Source organism: Corvus moneduloides, chromosome 13 (assembly GCF_009650955.1).
Source record: "Corvus moneduloides isolate bCorMon1 chromosome 13, bCorMon1.pri, whole genome shotgun sequence".
Classification (NCBI taxonomy): Eukaryota; Metazoa; Chordata; class Aves; order Passeriformes; family Corvidae; genus Corvus; species Corvus moneduloides.
The window spans coordinates 2,818,819-2,837,264 of NC_045488.1; positions in this window are offsets into that span (position 1 = coordinate 2,818,819).

Sequence of the window (18,446 nt, forward strand, 5' to 3'; positions counted from 1 at the left end):
AGGCAGGGATGATGACACAATAGTGGGATTTACAAGTAATATCTTGCTAAATTCCCACTTGAGTTTGTTTCCACAATGGTTTCCTTTTTAAAAATAAGGATTTGAGCCTGAAGTTTTGTATGTCAGTTCTTCATTTTGTGAACTGTTTTAAATGAAGGAAAACATAAATACACTTCCAGCCACGTACGGTATCAGGAGAATTAAGTACTAAAACATGGATATTTCACTAAATAGATCACAGAATCACAGAAAGTGCTCAGTTGGAAGGGCCCCACAAGGATCACCAAGTCCAACTCCTGGCCCTGCACAGCACCATCCCCAAGAGTCACACCACGTACCCAAGAGTATTGTCCAAACACTTGTTGAACTCTGTCAGGCTTGGTACTGTTTATTTTTCTCCTTTTCCATTTCATAAATTGTCAAAATGACCACATGGTATTGGATGTTTCCTTGTAAAGGACTCCTAAACCTTTTGCTAGTATAGAATTTAGTATTAACAGTCATGAAAATATGTAAACTTGCCCTAAGTTACATAAAACAGACCACAACAACAGTCAAAAATCAGACTTCTAGGCAAGACTGTATTAAATGCAAAATGGCATATATTGTACTTTCATACAGAAATAATACCCAAGTATGTGCAGCTTCTGATATTTTTAGATTTCCTTTACATGGTAAATTTTAATGCCTATAAAACTTTAATAAGGGACTAAAGAAATTAACTCCAGTTCAGTATAAATATTTGTTCCAGTGTTAAAAGTATCTGCACAAGTTTAACAATTATAAGTTTAAGTAAGTTATAACTTAAAAGTTATTTCAGAAAAACAACACTTTTTTGTTTTCTAGATCAACAAGTGAGACTTATTCAAGATAGCAATCTCATATTTTCATTGTTATTAAAAGGTTGCAAACATACCATTACAAAAACCCCTTTGTACTGGCCAGCACAGTCTCTTAGATCTTTGTGTTCATGTCATGTTCCCTAACCCACAAAAGTTCATAGTTAATTCTTTGCTTTCCTATGGTGAAAGGCTTCGCTTATGTGCAATGTCTTTTGGGCTATAAATCAGCAAAACAATTTTACAAGCGAATAATACAGAGTTTATTATTAGTTTAGATGAGTAAATCCTAAAAATAAAGCTTACAGGTTTGGGGACTAATAATTTAATATTCTTCCCACAAAACTTGTTTGTGAAGCCATTCATGAGTTTATAAGTAAGTGTCATGAAATGTAGAAACAGAACCTTAAGGAACCCTTTCCTATATTCCAAGAAAGGATGTAATATTCCCTAAAATCCATCCTACTTAGTATCAAACAGCTTTGACTAAAACACCAGGAAGAAACTTTTCATTCAAGCTACAAGCATCCCCAAAACAACAAATGCAGCTAGAAAGTCCATATTTGCTACCATATATTCATAATAATGTAAAAACTTTAACTCATCTAGATTAATCAAATTAAGTCCTTGTATTTATAATAAGCATGTAATAGATTACTGTAATCCTTCAAATGAAATTTATAACTCACTTATGCCACACTGTTTTGTCACTACATCCTCCTTGGCTGCTTATTGAAAACTGTACCAATCCTTTATCAAAATACACAAGTGAATGGAAATAAACAGATTAAGCAGCATGCCACAATTTTATAACATTTAAAGGTATCTAGCTGCTCAGACATGTTACCTAACTCCAAACAGACTATTTTAAGCCTAAACAGATTCCATTTATTCCTCCTCTCCTAAAGGAAGAAGGGTACCAAACACATTTCTGAAGACTTACAGTATCTTCTCCCCTTGGTACAACTTCTATCAGAGAAAGAAAGACTTAACTTCTGTTTTAGATAGATCACACACCTTTTTCACCTGCATCAGGCATTAAGTTGCTTACACCAACAGCACAACCCTTCTGCCCACATTAAATGGGGGCAGAGCTGGGGGGGGAACTAAACTGGGAAGTCCCAGTTTAGTCTGTGGAAGAGGATCTCCAGACCCTCCCCTACACAACTTAGTATCTTAAAAGAGGAAAATCTATATTCTACAAGCAAAAAGGAGGAGTGAACTCCTGATTAAAATGAGTAAAACTTCTAAAGAGAGCTGGGCAGAACTTTACAATATGTAAATACAAGATGCAAATAAGTTCCTACTTCCAAGCTCTGTAGAAATTGTCTGCAAGAAAATCAACCCTCTATCATATTCCCTAATGGGTACCTTGACTTTCCTCACTCTTCAGAGCAAGAAATTTGGTTTTCTAGCCAGGAACTCCACATCAGGAACTTTCTGATACTTTCAGACCCCTACACATCAACTACCTCAATCTTTCCATCCATGTTCACAATGGTCTTTCTACCACAAGAGGGACCACAAGAGAGTCAATCCTAAAGTCAAGAGCTTACTCTACTGGCATCCTCCTCTACCTAGCCAAAAAACACACTTGCCACTTCCCGCTCCTTTCCTTAGGAATTTCCAGGATAATTTCTCATTTGCCAGCAACTAATAAGAAGCAGTATTTTAAGAGAGTGACAGACCTTAGAAAAATGACACTTCTGAGTGAATCTTATAATGAACTGTTGTACTAGGATCCCAATCTTTGTCTCTTTAAAATGTATTTCACAATTTAAAGAAATTTCAGTGTAGCCAAAGTGCAAATGAACAGGAAATTTAACAGGAATACTAGAAAGGGACTCAAAGGAAATTACCAGCCAACAAAAACTATCACTAAAGTCTACCTTTTGCATTTCCCAGTTATAAGCAGACATGTTCTTGAGAATGATTGCAGGAGGGCCTAGCAAATAACTTCCATGGTCAGAGTAGTGGTACAAAGGCTATAAACAGAACTAGGAACATATTACAGGTAAAATTGAACAATAGGAGTTGTATTATACCCTATTCTGGCCAAAGATAATGAAATTTCAAGTTTATTAAGCTATTAAAAGTTTAGAAGACATCAATATCCCACAAAGCAGTGCATTACAGAACATTGTAAGTGAGTCTGAATATTAAAACAACCATTCTCTACTCAAGTATTTCAACCTTGTTTTTCATTACAACTAAGTACAGGAGGTAAAACACTGTACCAGCATGGCTAGGTGGGGTTTAATATGCTGTGGGTTAACTGAGGATATATGTTCATGGCATATTTGTACATATAATGTATAAATTCATATCAGCATGAGTTTGTGTAACAAACCAGCATGAGAACACAATTCTTTCAAACAAAATATAATCTTCTGACCAAGAGTTTTGACCCTACATGAAAGAAAAACCATTTTTTGAAGATATATAAAATATTTATTGCGGAAAACAAGCAATATTTGCCTTTATACTATTGAAGGGTGTGGTATAACTGTATTCCAGTCTAATGTATACAGTGATAACTTTAAATTAGTACTGTATAGCCTGGAAAACACTATGCCACTTTTGTGGAAAAAAGTCACAATATGTAAGTTTGCCCAGTGACAAAAGGGATGACTACTACTCTGACCTAAGCAACTGGTTCTCTTTAAAGTCAAAAACATTCCAAATCTGAGTAATAAATGCTACTTGTATTAAATATTGTTATAGTAAAAGGTCACCAAGCATTCCAGAAAGTTTCAAGAAGACATAATAAATATGAGACTATCACTTAGATTTTTGATACATACCAAAAGTTTAAACTCCACTACAAATTAAATACTTCTTGTTTGTGTTGTTTCTCTACAAAATATTAGGAGATAATATGAGTGAGAAAAGAAGACAAAGGATTAACGAAAATACTGCTTTAACATTTGAAATTATAATAACAAAATCCTATGTGTTGACAGAGCAGTAAGTCATATTCCAAAATGCACTTGTACTGCTTTTGGGGGACTCTTCAGAATGGTGAAAGCTGAACAGTTTGTTTCCTATTTCTTGTCAGAGCCAGACAGTTAAAGCTCAAGATTGTTTTGAGTCAGGGAAATGTTGCTTCAGATCATTAATGTAAACAAATGGGGAGATTAAGGGAGAAAACAATGGAAAGTAATAAAATGTGTAAAAACTCCTCATTTTTATTATCCTCCAGTGTTGATGTTGAAAAACATACCTTCTTCAGGTGAACCTAGTTGAGAGTATTGCTCAAAAGCTTATTATGTTTTTAAAACATTATTTTGTAAAAATTTTGTGTCAAACTACCAAAAACATACAATACCCTAGGATCTAAGTTCCTAAGAATTATTGCTTGAGAAGACTGGCTAAGCTTCACAATAAGAAAAAATAAAAGGGGCTTTTAATATTTTGAATCATTTATCCCTTCACTCAGAGTTATAAAATGAAAACAACACAGAAGGAAAACCAAAAGGAAAGCAAAGAAAAATAAGGTGAAGTTTTTGACAGTAAACAAATACTTGCCTAGAGTAAAGATGAGGTCAAAAACTGGCATCATTGATACCAATTTACCAAGACACCCTGATGTTGTGACAAATATGACTGCTGTTTGTGAGCAGACCTGCAGTCTCTCTAACCTGTTTATTGTAGATCTGCAGAAAACAGCAAGTTCTCTATACATCCAAGTAACACTTTAAAGACTTTATATTTGATCTAGATCATATTGGTGTTGGATCCATTTTTTTTTTTTGCAACAAGCACTACAGTATATATATTGATATTTAGTGATGCCACACTTTCCTCCTTTTTCTTTGTGTAATCTATATAAAAGAAAATATTCTCAATTACTAACGTTTTAAGTTACAGATAATTATATAAACTTACAGTTATACAAAAATCTAGTGCTAAACTACAAAATGGGTGCTTAAAATCTTCTACTGACATCAACACTGTGCTCATTTATTAACAAGCCTTCTTTAAAAGAAGGTATGAAATTTCATGTTCTTTTATTGGTGACATAAGTGTTTAACTTCTTCCACAAGATTCTTCAGTGATTCATACAGACTAAAACAGTCTTTGACAAACCACTGCCTGCATGAGTACAGAGCAAAAATAGTGGTTGACAGAGAAAGGAAATTAAAACAAGCAAAGCAATGTGAAAGATGTAGATAAATGAAATGAAAGCAGAAATGAGACAACAGTCTTTTTCACTTCCTTCAAAAATATTTCCTGTTGCCAGCATTTGCAATGATCTTCTTATTGGTATTCACTCTAATGGAGGAAAGATCTGTTCATTGCTAAATAATACTTTAAGAACTGAAATAAAGTGGGAGCCTATTGACATTTTTACCTAAAGGCACAGTGAGTATAACAATGCAGCTTTGAGGGGCTCTTTAATGTCAAATAGAGGAGCATGTCACGTATCTTGTTTCCTGGAATCATTAAGTTAGTAGCATGCTTCCCTCTAACAATAATAGAGCAGCTACTGGAGTCAATTTCAGAACAAAAATACTTAAGGCAGACAGTTTTCCCTTTACTTTTAGCTTAAATTCTAATTTACTTGTTTTATAGACTTGAAAAAACCCCACAGTTTAGGTATTTATGTAACTGTGAAATACACTGTGCACTATCAATGCACTAGGTCATTTGGCTTAGACATGCACAATAGTTCCCTTTAATACTGATCCAAGTACATGTTGTTCTGGAAACAGTTCAATAGCAGCATTTTCATCTAGAGCCAGAATGCATTCATTTTCCATTTCCATTGTCTTCTGCACTTTATCTTAAGTGGGGAAATGTATATTAGTTGCAGCATATTTAACTTAATTTTATTTAGTTTTACAGGTGTGCTAATGCATTTGGATACTCTTTAAAGAAACAGCTGTAGGAAATGTAATTATCTTCAGTATTATTTCTCCTGCTAATTTCTAGAACAAAGCCCAGTCAAGACAGAAGTTTCAAGATGGAAGTTTTAATCTTTACTAGCAATCTAAATGGGATCTCAGATCCACAGTCTTTAGTTTTATATCCCAAACAAATGCTATCTATCATAGCTCACTCTGATCTAAATGACACTGCCTAGACAATCTACTGTTCATCTATTAAGTATGAAATCAACAATTAAAGAGTACTAATCCCAGCAAGTCCTTGGCTACCAAATTGTGCTCAATACCAAAATTAAGCACAATCCCATTGCAGTCCTGTATGGAAATACTGAATTGCAGACCGCCTTCCTTGGAAGAAATAAGTCACCATGAAACCTGACACACAGCATTCAAAAAGAACCAATAAGCACAATTAAAACCCCCAGCTTATTGCTAGCAACAGGTATCTATGAGATGCTGTAAAACAGAGCCAGGTAACTCAATCATGCTTCCCTATTTGGTACTGAAATTATTTTCTTACAGATGGAAAAGGAGAGAGCTCTTAAGAAGTGCAACAGTGCCTGGTTTCACAAGAATCTGATTTGTAAACAGGAACACATCACTGTGATTTAGAAAGCCTTGCACTTAAGTTTCTAAAGAATCTAGCTTGATGAAGATTAAAAAAAAATTAATGTACTAGCAAACCAGTCTGACTCTTCTTCAAATAAACACAATGCTAAACCTTTTTACTGGGACTTGCTACCTGAGAAAGAGCTTTCTCCATCAGGGCCTTTTAAACTAACAACAGTGGAAGGAATCAATACAAAGCCTTTACATGCACAGGTTCAGTTTAACAGCTGTAAGAGGCAAATGTTCATGCTCACTCAAAAAGCAAGAAAACTCCTCTCATGGCGTGGAAATTATGCCCTTTGAGCCCACAAGTTTCAAAATGTAAAACTCACTTCCATAAAACAAACATCTTTATCTGAGAATTGTTTTGTGTGGCTCCAACACAAAAGAGTCCATGTCTGAAGTTTACTATGAAAAACATTTCATTACATCTTATTTGCCCTTTTTAAAATAAATTTCCACAGGAGAGTCTGGCTGGAAAGCACTGCATCACTGAAACATCTACATTGACTGAGAACAGAGTTAGACACAGCAGCTTAATTAAGCAGAAAATCAGTATTCCTACATGTGAAATATCAACTATTTTGAGGTTTTTCGCACAGGAAATTAATATGCTCCCAAATAAGACATTCATAGCTCAACACAAGCCATCCATTCCTTTTCATGAGAGGCAGAACAACACAGCGCCAAGCAGAGATCCTAATTAACTCCTTCTGTACTGATCCACATTTAGAAGCAGTAAAGTTTAATTACTGGAATGGCCTGCACAGGCTGCTTGGCCTACCCACAGTGCTGCACACCTCATCCCAGCAGCTGAAGTTTCACTTTCCTTATCTGGTATGATTTTCAAAGCTTCAAAAGCTTCTTTACACCTCCTACCCCCAGAAACTCTTTCTAAGCAAGTTGGTTTTCAGTAAGCATTTTTTTAGGCCATGTTCCTTTAAATCATTAAGAAATATTTTATATATTCTGAACATCTACAGATAGAGAAAACATAAACAAGCCTTTAGAAATTTACCTAAACACTGAGACCTCTGATTATTAAAGCCTTTTATTCATAGTAAAACTACCAGTTATCCATTGGTTAGTTTGGCAAACTTATTGACAACCTTTTGCAACACAATATTTTGACTGCTTTGTACTTTGGATCCTGGGGCTCTAACTATATCCAAAAGACTTTTTGTCATTCTGCTCCACTCCTAAATGGAAATGGACTCAACTGACTAAAGCACCATCTCATCCACAGGACTTACAGAATATATTCAAATAAGTTAAAGTTCTATAAAACCTGATGCATTCCAATAGTTTTATAGCTTTTTAACTAGCTGTATACCTGTTAAATATATGCAGCAGACCAGTTCTTAAATCTTTGATCTGTTTATAGCCCAAATGACACTACTGTTTATTCCAGCCAAACTTCTACTCAAAAGTAACAATAAGCAAAACACAGCTTCATGAACGCTCATAAAATTATAATGTTCCAGCATGTAAAAGAAAATTAAAAGTATGCAGAAATGTCTTTCATTCCTTTTCTGGTAAAAATTATAAAAAGGCTTCATGCACTTTAAATCAGTCTATTTTAATTTATGTTACAAATACAATTCCTCCTATTGCTCGGAGGAAACCTACTTTGGTACAGCAAGAGAGAAGGATTCAAATTTACAAGACAAAGCATCCCTTTCATATAATAAAACAGCTTTCTCCTACGTTTCCAAGACAGGCTATATTTTCTGTGGTTTATTATTAATTCCCCAAAGATATCTGGGGCTCATCAAGCTCCTACAAACCATTGAAATAGGTCCTCCATTCCAAAAGAAACAGGAAAAGCAGTAGGAGACAGTACCAGTGATATTCTGCCCATGATAAAGCTGCTATTTTCATTCCTCCTAGAGCACAACCAGACAGTCTAAAGCTGTCAGGGAGCTGGAGTGAAAACATAACAGTTGATGTGAAAATGAAAAATAAGTGTTGATGTCGCGTGAGCTAAGAATTTGGATCAAAGCTCACCCAAAAGCATCAGCAAAGTTGTCTGTATCTCATCAAGATTCCAATGAGCAAATCCTCAGCTGGAGATCTGCCCCCTACACTTTATCCTGTGTACCAAGCACATTTGGACAAGGATTCTGTCTCTCCCCAAATTGCTGTCTTCCCTACAGTCACAGATGAGAAAAAAGGCAATGAACTAACCCATGCAAACCCAACCAAACTTAGGCCAAGTTCAATGCCTCACTATAGAAAGAAAACAGCACTGGTGCTGTCAGGCATCCCAGTCCTACTAATACAAGAGCAAGGAATGCAATGGTTTTGCAGCATGGGAATGCTTAAAGGCAGCTGAACAACTTGGACCTTTTAGTATGAAATAGGACAAGTCAGAAAGGCATTGGCATCTGGTATTAGTACAAGAAAATCTATTCTGGGCACACTGATTCCCAAAGAGTCCAGCACCCTAGAGGTCTGCAACCAGTCATGTTTGAGACATGAAAAAATCTACAGCAATTACAAAACAGCAGGGATAGAAAATAATTCCATTTTAAACACAAAGTTTTGCCAGTTTGGTATCCAATTACAGACTGAATCCTCTCACCTTTCCTCATTTCCCTTTGATGCCAGATGCCCTCTAACAGGCATGGTACAAAGTTTCCGTCTTTGAGGCGTCAAGAGGACAGTACTTCAGCTTTCCCTTTTTGAGCATACTTTAGGAGTCAGAAGAGTGAGCTATAGATTTTGAACATTTGTGTTTTAAGACAAAACTCTAAAATAAAATTATGAATAGCCTATCAGAAGAGCTATGGGAGATGCTTACAGGAATGTACTCAAAGCTGTCAATATTACCTTCTGGAGAAAAGCTTTTAACCCACATACAAAGTGATCAAGGGTGGCAATTTTCAGTTATGCTGTGCTTGTAAAAAAAACCTATCTATTCAAGAACAAGAAGTAAATTTAATGCTAGAAAATGTATTCACAAATTGCAACATATTCAAACTCTTTTCAATATTACGGTTCTTAAACAATTGAGAGAAAGCCATGACAAAAAAGTCTTAAAGGTATTTAAATTCTTTTTGGTATTTTAATTCCTTTTTTTTTATATAAAACCAAACATTTGAAGAAGCCAATATGAAGAGCCCTTCATTCAACATATGCCCTCAGCATGAGGACTCTTAGGCAAATCCAAAGGAAGCTTTGCCCAGTTACTTGAGTGAATCCTTTCCCCATGTTGAGCATATTAGGGTGAAGCGAACCAGGCATCATCTCAGGTCACTCTCCAAAGAAAATTTTGCAAACAAAAAATCTGAGGAAGATTCTGAAAGACTCTCAAGTGGAGCACACATAGTACAAGATTTTTTAGGATTCCTGTAACTAGCAAGTTTAATTTTTGTCTTTTAAGTGGTTGTACACGTGGACTGTGACAGATAGCCAAGAAATAAATCCCATGTAGCCAAAATGATTTTAGGTGGTATCGAGTCCTCCATGTCAGTAGAAACTGCTGAACCACTTTTCCAAATACAAAACTGTTTCTGTGCATCTCTTACATTCTGATGCCTTATAAAAATGTGCATGACCTCCAGCAGGCTCTTCTTCACATGCAAAGAATGCATAGTATTTGGTATTGCTAGTGATGCAGATTTACTTGATTGCTTTCTGATTTCAGAGGAGCTCAGAGTCTTAGGACAGATTTTGATGCAATCATTGAATGAAACAGTATGGTACATACAATACTGCAGCAGGACTGTTCCATGTGAAATATGTCCAAGTGAACTGAACAAAGGATCTTCTTGGTCCTCCAAAAAAAAGTATTTAGTTCTGACACTGTTTTTGAGTCATTGTAAAATTAAAATTTCTAAGATACTTGATAAAAACTAAAGATGACCTAAAACCAGTAATATTGAAAATCAGAAATCTTAATCTTAAATACATTCCCATTCTAGAAAGAAAAAAAAAATCGTAATTTTGGACTTTAATTGTGCAGATTGAAGTGCCACTTCTATAAGTCCATGATCAGTCACCTTCTTGGCATTCCATAAAACCCTGTAAGACATCAGCAATTCTGCTTTGGTTCTACCTTTCGGAACCCCAGAGACTCCTTCACCAGTAAGGCACTAAAAACACATTGCCATGTATAAACTAGTTCAAACGCCATGGAAGCACACAGAGGACCAGGATGACACAGAAAGAAAAATGTCTAGGCATTGTAACAGCTAAAACATCAGCTTTCAAACACACAGATCTCCTCACTAGAGGAGAAAGATTCACCAGAAAGGGAGCCAGTCTCAGATTATCGCGCATCTGTCATAATCCTGAGACAGATACCAAAGTGATGGGAAGACTTAAAATTAATAAAATGAGAAACCATCATTATCTTTGTGCACTGAGTAAGAGGAGAGTTATAAAGAAAAAATTCTGTCTTGACTGGGTGGATGCACTTACACCACAAATGCATGTGGACAGATGTTCAAATACATTCATACATAAAATTGCTTTTGAAGATTGAGAACTACCCACATCATTTACTCTATAAGGACAGTGGATCTCAGCTCTGTATTATTCCATTTTCAAACTGTTTAATAAGAGAATCTGTTGCTAATGAAAAAATGAATGGGCTGCTTCCTGTCAAATCCGTTAGACAAGATGTTTGAGGAACACTCACAAAGAACGAAAAGTACAGGAACAGAAACTGTCTGTAATATTCATCCCAGTAAGGATCCTATTTCTTCCCATTTCATTTGCATGATGCAAAAAATAGAACTGCAATTATGACAGCATGCAAAATTCAAAAGTGATTGGACTGCTCTTTATTACTGCTCAGTGTGTGACATGCATGTGTCAATAATACCAGCACCATAATTTTAATATGGTATGCTGGGCAAAAGGCTTGAAGAGAAGATTTGAACAAGAACCACCAGCATCTGTTTATAAGCAAAAATTTAGCAAATAAAGTAGAGTTGAAGTCAGGAATTTTCATCTCACTTATCTGGTTATGACTAACTGCATTGATGGATGCTTCAGTGCATGTGATGTACAAGTGGTGAAAGATTAAGGGCAAGACATCAGAGAGACAAGAACAATTGCTGCACATCGAGCAGTCCATCTGCTTTGGCCATACAACACTTACTATCAAGTGACTAAGAGGCCAAATTTTAGCCTGCTTCTGAAACTGGGCCATCTAAAAAACAGTTTCAAATTCTACTCATTAATACACATTGAAGACTTTGGTGAATTCTCTGTGGATACAGTGCTTCACATCAAGCACTGCAAGACAAAAACTGGAATTTGGCTTATGTTTAAACTCAGGCTTCTTAAATATCATTTAAGATGGGGTGTGTTGTTTTATTTTTATATCTGACTTAAGGAATAAAGACTTCAATGACTACAAATTTATTACTGTGGACTGTAATGCTGTGAGTGGTAACCTCCTCTATTTAAAAAAAGTTAATATATAAAACCCACAAAAATATGATTGGCTAAAACACATGTAAGCCACTAAAAATCAAGAACAGCTGAAAAAGGACTTCTCTCTCAAGAAGTTTGCTGTGCAGCTTTTAGAAGTTCCCCCTGTTTAAAGCACACTGAAACACCCAGGTTTAGCTAAAAATAAATTTGCAGATGCACATATAAAATGTTTGGTTAGATGAGGACCCTCACAAGAGCAGCAAGATGTGAATTATCTCATTTCTATTTTACCATTACATGGCACTTGCTAAGGTGGGCATTGTAGCACACACATCTATGTTTGTGACTCATTCTTGTAGGAATTCGTTACCTGCCTTATAAATTTATATTAAAGGAGAATTAATGTAAAGCCAAGCACTAACAGCTACATTGCTGTGTATATTAAAAAAAATGTGGATGGTTTTATCTTTTGAAAGAGAGTAAGGTAGAAAAACACTGTAGCTCCACAGGACCAAATCAGTACGCAATGAGAGTTGCCTTAAGAACTCTGTTCAAGAGTGGTACTGTCACAGAGACAGCTGAATAAACTAAAAGATCTTGGCTTTTAATCACCTAAAGCTAGTTCTCAGCACAATTATTTTCTAAACTTGTTCAAAATTAAAACTGAGAAAACACCACTTGAAATTTCAAATGTTTAACTCAACAGCATAAAATGCAAATGAACAGTTATTAGACTTGGTAAAATAAACTTGTAGTTAAAAATTAAGTCATTAGCTGCAATATTGTCACCAATGAACACTTCAGAATTTTAGCTGTTCACCTGTTATCAATTTATGGCAAAATTGCAACACTAAACATGAAGGTAAGTGAGCACTAGCATAAGAAAATATTTCAGGAATATGTAGCACTTTCATTAAAGACTCTGTCTTTCCACAAAATCCCATTCTATGAGATGAAAAGGGTTCATTCTGAGCATAAACCTGAGGACATTAACTATTCTAGAAAATTACTTAGTATTTTCCAGATCATCAAAAAGCATCTCTCATTTAATTAACCTACAACCAAGCCTTTGGAACACAACTTAAGTTTGCCACGAGAAACATACCAAACATCAATCACATATTTTCCAAACTAGTTTACCACTATTATTTTTAAAAACCCTTGCCATTTCTCAGAAGCAAGTTTCCACTCATCATGCAGCACAGTTACAGGTTAAAGGGCTAAACCCTGTCATTATTCAGGCTATAAGCCTATTTTCTGAATAAATCTACTGCTCCTTCAAAGTTTGCAGAACCTTGTCCAGCATTCTTTGAACTCTTTGGCTACAGAAAGCTTTTTCCATTTCTAACATGCATATTGTCAATACTTTTTTTATTTCAAAATAAGAATTCTCAGCCCAACATCCAATAACCATTACATTTGTATTACTTTCTTTGAAGCTGGCACATACAAAATAACTTTTTTTCAGAAAAAAAAACTTGCTAAAACAAGTTTGTGCTCCCAAAGTAATTGCTGTCAATCTCTCTACATTTTCATTATACATTAACAAAATGGAAAGCAACCCAGCTTTTCAAATCAGTTGCCTTCCTTTAAAAAAAAAAAATCAAAGAAAATGTCCTTCTCTAATTTACTGAGTTTCTTCCAATTAAACATCTCTCTCAAAACCAATGGCTCAAATTCCCCACAAATATTTCAAATATGATGTGTCAGAAAACTTGGTTTGGACATCATTTGTACCATGGCATTTGTTCACCGTTCTCAGGTGATAACATTTTACTGGTGACTTCAAGCAAAGCCTCAAGCTGGAAGCTTGCCAGCTGCAGCATTTGTTTCAGAACACAGCATTCACAAGAATGCTCTGTGCTGTGACTGTCATTTGTGTGGTGCTTTGCAGCACTTCCACAGCATCTCCATAGATAGGCAGGGACAGAACCAACTCCAGTATTTCAATGCATGTGTTTTTCCTCCTCCTGCACAAGAAACAGTACTGCTCTTTCCACCTATCCAGGGCACCCCATCATGTACCTGGAAAGTTCCTAAGAGAAGTCTCTACTGTAAATTCAATATTTGTGTTTTGCACTGAAAGAATCATGCTCGATCTATTAAACTCTATGACACTGAGCTACATAATGCAAGATAAAGACACTAAGAACTGATCCCACTGCAGCTGTAACAAAGGGAGCTTGTTTGAGTTTCCTGTCCATTTATGTGTTCTAAGCCAACATAATGTTATTTAGTAGGCACTGGTAGTGTAAAGCTCTGTTCATGTAGCCATGGGAGCCGAATTCCTAAAGCAAACAAGAAGCTTTTGAAAAGAAGTTGTGGCTTTGGAGGCTAGGTGGCTTCTCATGAAATTCATGTGCATTTACACTGCCGGTGTGCAGCAGCCCAGAGAACTAACTGTTTCTGGCTTTCATTGCATGCACTCCCCTGGGCTCTATCCCACCACAGCAAACCTGATGCTTTTACATATTTTGTCTAAGCTTAAAACTCATTTGTTTGTTCACACTACACCTTTGAGGCCCCAACTCCTAACCACCTGTCTTGCTGCCAAGAGCAGTTCCTTTGTCTCTTACCATGGGCACAATAGATTTGCCCCCACTAAAGAGAAAGCACAAATTCTCTACAGACAGGGAAGAATGGACAGAAGACTTTTTTCTTCCCTCTAATATCTTAAGTGTTTGATTTTTCTTACATCGTGCTAGGTTTGTTATGTATTTTATTGGTTTTCAGAGGCATTCCACAGAAAACATGGGAAAAATCAATCTCAGTTGTTAAAAATCTCAAGCATTTTTAAAAATTGGAGCGAGTTAAAGCTATCTGTTTATATAAAGTCCAGAAAGCTCCATTATGATCACATAATGTAGACATGGCCAATTTGTGGTTCTTGAGCCACATGTAACCTTCAGGCAGTTCAAGTGAAGCTCTAATGGGGCTAAATCATGCAACAAACACATCTGCCCCGAGCTGCTGAATAATCCAAACCTACAGTTCTGGGGTATCATCCATGGTTATACTACTCATCCCTTTCACCAGACAGAAAAAGAACTGCAAAGCTCCAATGTCATCAGATAAAAGCAGGCACATTCAAAGTATTTTCATAATGTTACTTCATAGCACTCCTAACTATCATCACCTGCAATATTTCCCCCTTTAAAGTATTTGTTTCCACTATTTTTAATACCACCATAATTCCATCAGGTTACTTGAGGACAGAGACCACTCTCAATTCTTGTCTCCATCTCAATACACTGCCTGACTACCAAACATGGTATTTTTCACTTCTGAAATTCCCCTTAAAAAAAAGGCAGTTTCTCCTTTACATCACTTCGATTTTTCCCTACTTCCCAAATCTTTTTGGTGTTGACTTAGCACAAGTACCACCACATAGCAGAAAGACTCACTGTATATTCAGTCATCTATAAACTACCTTTGAATGCTCATTTATCCCTGAACACAGAAGATTTCCTTGTTTAAAGCACTGTGTTAAGCTACACAGATATGAAACACATCAAAATTTATTCATTAAAAAATATCAAAATATATTTTAGAAAAAAAAGGGGTTATATCAACTGTGAATTGGGGGGAAGCATTTCTTTGAGACATACATCAATATGGCAATTAAAATATTTTAAGTAATAAAATTAGTCTTATGGGTATTTTATAATTATTTCTTAATAAGTCAATAAGTATATATGGCTGTAGCTAAGAAACAAACAACTGCCACTGTAACTGATTTGAGTTTCATTTAAAATTTAGTATTGGAATGCTCCATATTATTTACATCTCTTCATGATACCAGATTCTTGCATAGGGAAATATATACATGCTTGGAAAAATTATACTTACACTTTATTTCAGATTAACTTTCTTTCTAAACTGTTGGAATTACAAGAAAGGCTTCCTGCTTTTCCCAGCAGATGTCACTGCACGGCAGCTGCAGAGAAGGCACATCTGTTGAAAGAATTGCCAAGTGCAGCATAAGCAGCACAGGTTCCTTTGCCCATCCAAAAGGCACTTTATGAACCATTTAAATTCAGTACAATTTTTTACAAGATAACTAAAGTTAACTGCTACAACAGCTATAAATTCCAATTTTTAAATTTTTAGCTGTCTCATCCTTTCTATTTCCTTTTAGGACATACATTTGATTTATCTTACAATTCTACTATGCATGATCCTTTGTCATTTCAGACTGCTGTTTGTTTGGTTTTTTTTAAGTGCCCTTTCAAGTATTCAAGGGGAATCTGAAGCTGAGAGACTATTTATCCACTCACTTTATCAAAGGTGGGATGCAATAAAAACATAGCCATATACCTGGGTGGGCAGTCGTGCAATAGCTTTGTGCCAACAAGCTACTTACCCCCCTCCCATATTCAGAGTCATTCTAGCAGGCAGATGTCACATGATTAATTCAGCAGGTCCTCTTTACAAACAAGTGCATGAAAATACCTTAATCACTTCAATCTCCCTGTTTGCACTTCTCCAAGATCATTTTCTTTTGCAAAGGCAGTATTTCAGATAAAAATTAAACCAAAAGAAGAGAACACATTTACAGAAATTGAAAAGGAAAATTGTGATTGCTAGTGACTTCCCAAGCTGGAAGCATTCTAGCTTTCAAATCTCAGATGAGAACAGAGCCTTTAGCAAGGCAAATAAGATGCATTCTTCAAGTGAAAAATAATTTGATCAACAGAGATTGATTTGAGAACAAACGCATATAGTAATTTTTACACGGATTCTTCCACAGCAGAACTCCACAAGCTTCACACAAATATGCTTTGAACAGTAACATTCTGTTCCATGCAAAGTGCAGTTTTTCCTAAATTGGCTGTCAGGGCTCCATCCAACTCCCACAATACTTAGTGGGATTTTTCAAATTAATTCCCCGGGAGATAACTGATTCCCTATTGAGCTATTTTTAAGAAAAAAGTTGTCTACACACAATGGAACAAACAGAATTCTACAAATTTGGACTTGAACTCTCAACCTCTCGCTAGCACTGGTAAAGGTAATAAAGCCAATAGCTGGTTCCAATCTACAAGCAAGCTATTCCTGAGATTCTTGTTTCCATGAAACTTGCAGGAAACAACTCCAGCTTATGCAGCTTTGGGCTTCAATGAAGTGAATTCAGAGCTTTGAAGAGATACAGCCTGATCTCTAGTTTTCTTAAGTGAAAATGAAGCTCATAAAAATAGCACAACCTCTAACAGCTTTGAAAAAAAGGCTGAGAAAATAAAGTCAAACCAAGCTAAGGAACAAAGCACTGGGGGTAAAACAGATACTGCATGACTTGAGAAAAAGTGCTTCTACTGAGCTATTTAATTTCATTACAGATTGGAAAAACAGAAATAGAATCTTTAGTTTTATTAAAGCCTTTGCTCGAGAACCAGATCTACTTAGAACATTCAGAGTGAAAGAATTAGTCTTGAGAAAGAATTCATCTTTAGATAGATTTAATCAGCAGTCACTTTCAGTCTTGTAGATCTGTGGGAGAGAACCATTACATGTGTCTCATGAGGTTAATTCCCTAGTCACAATTCACATGAGTTAACATGCTTTAAGGATACTTCCTGGACACTTACACTAAAAATTACTAACAGGTTACTCAGCTATAAGTGATGATACCAACTTGCTTCAGCAGATGACTGTTCTGGACCCTAAAATGTGATTCATGGAAAAGCTAAGTTTCATTTCTAATTTATTTCAGAAGTTCTGATATTTTAGAATTGCCAAAAGGGGAAAAAAATTTAAAAGTTTCCTTCGAGATTTACTGAGATGTTGTATAGTTTCCTTCTTCAAAATGCAGGCCAACAAGAAATTCCAAATTAAGAACCAGTTTTATTCAAGATAGATAGCAAAGATGGTTTTATTGATGCATGGACAATTTCAATAGTTCTGCTTTTCAAGCTATGCCTTTGTGAAAAAAACTAAATTTTAGCCAACTTCATTTTAGAAAGAAAAATATTCATACTCTGCTAACCATCAGATACAACAAAGACATTTGAAGTCATAATTCAATCTGCTGCGACTGGATGCAGCTCCACCAGCCTCAACAGGTTAATTATTCCACTGATATTGCTTCAGAGACCTACATTCACCACAGTCACAAACAGCTGTTCACCATTAACAAGATTCAATTTGACAGGTGGCTTTATTATTTTTTAATTTTTCACTTTTATCTTTCACCAATTTTAATCATCATTTTCAATTACAATGAAATTATACTTGACAAGAACCTCCTTTGCAAAAAGATTCTGGAAAAACAACATTTCCTTCAGGCTACTGATGTTCATGGTGCTTTTCAAGCTGCCCCATCAGTTTGGGTGATGTAACAAACTATGCCTAAGGTCAAGTTGCTGGCTTGATAGGTTGAAACACAAATCAGTCTCTAGTTGTGTTTGCACAAGTAGTACATGTTTTTGCTGTCAATGATCCACGTAACATGAATTTGGAAGAGCATTCTTAAGCTTCTGACTCGATACTGCAATGGGACTATTCACTGCTCAAGTTACAGAGATTTAAACCTTTGCAGAGAAAGGTATTTCTATTGCAAATACTTGTAGCCTTCCCCTTTGGCAGTTCTGCTAACTCGATGCCTACATGAATGCATAGGTTGACATTTTAAAACAACAATGTAGGTATCTCAATCCAATCATCTCTTACACACGTTTAGTCAGTCAGCTCCTAAAGGCAAGGTCGCAAAACAGACACCATCAGT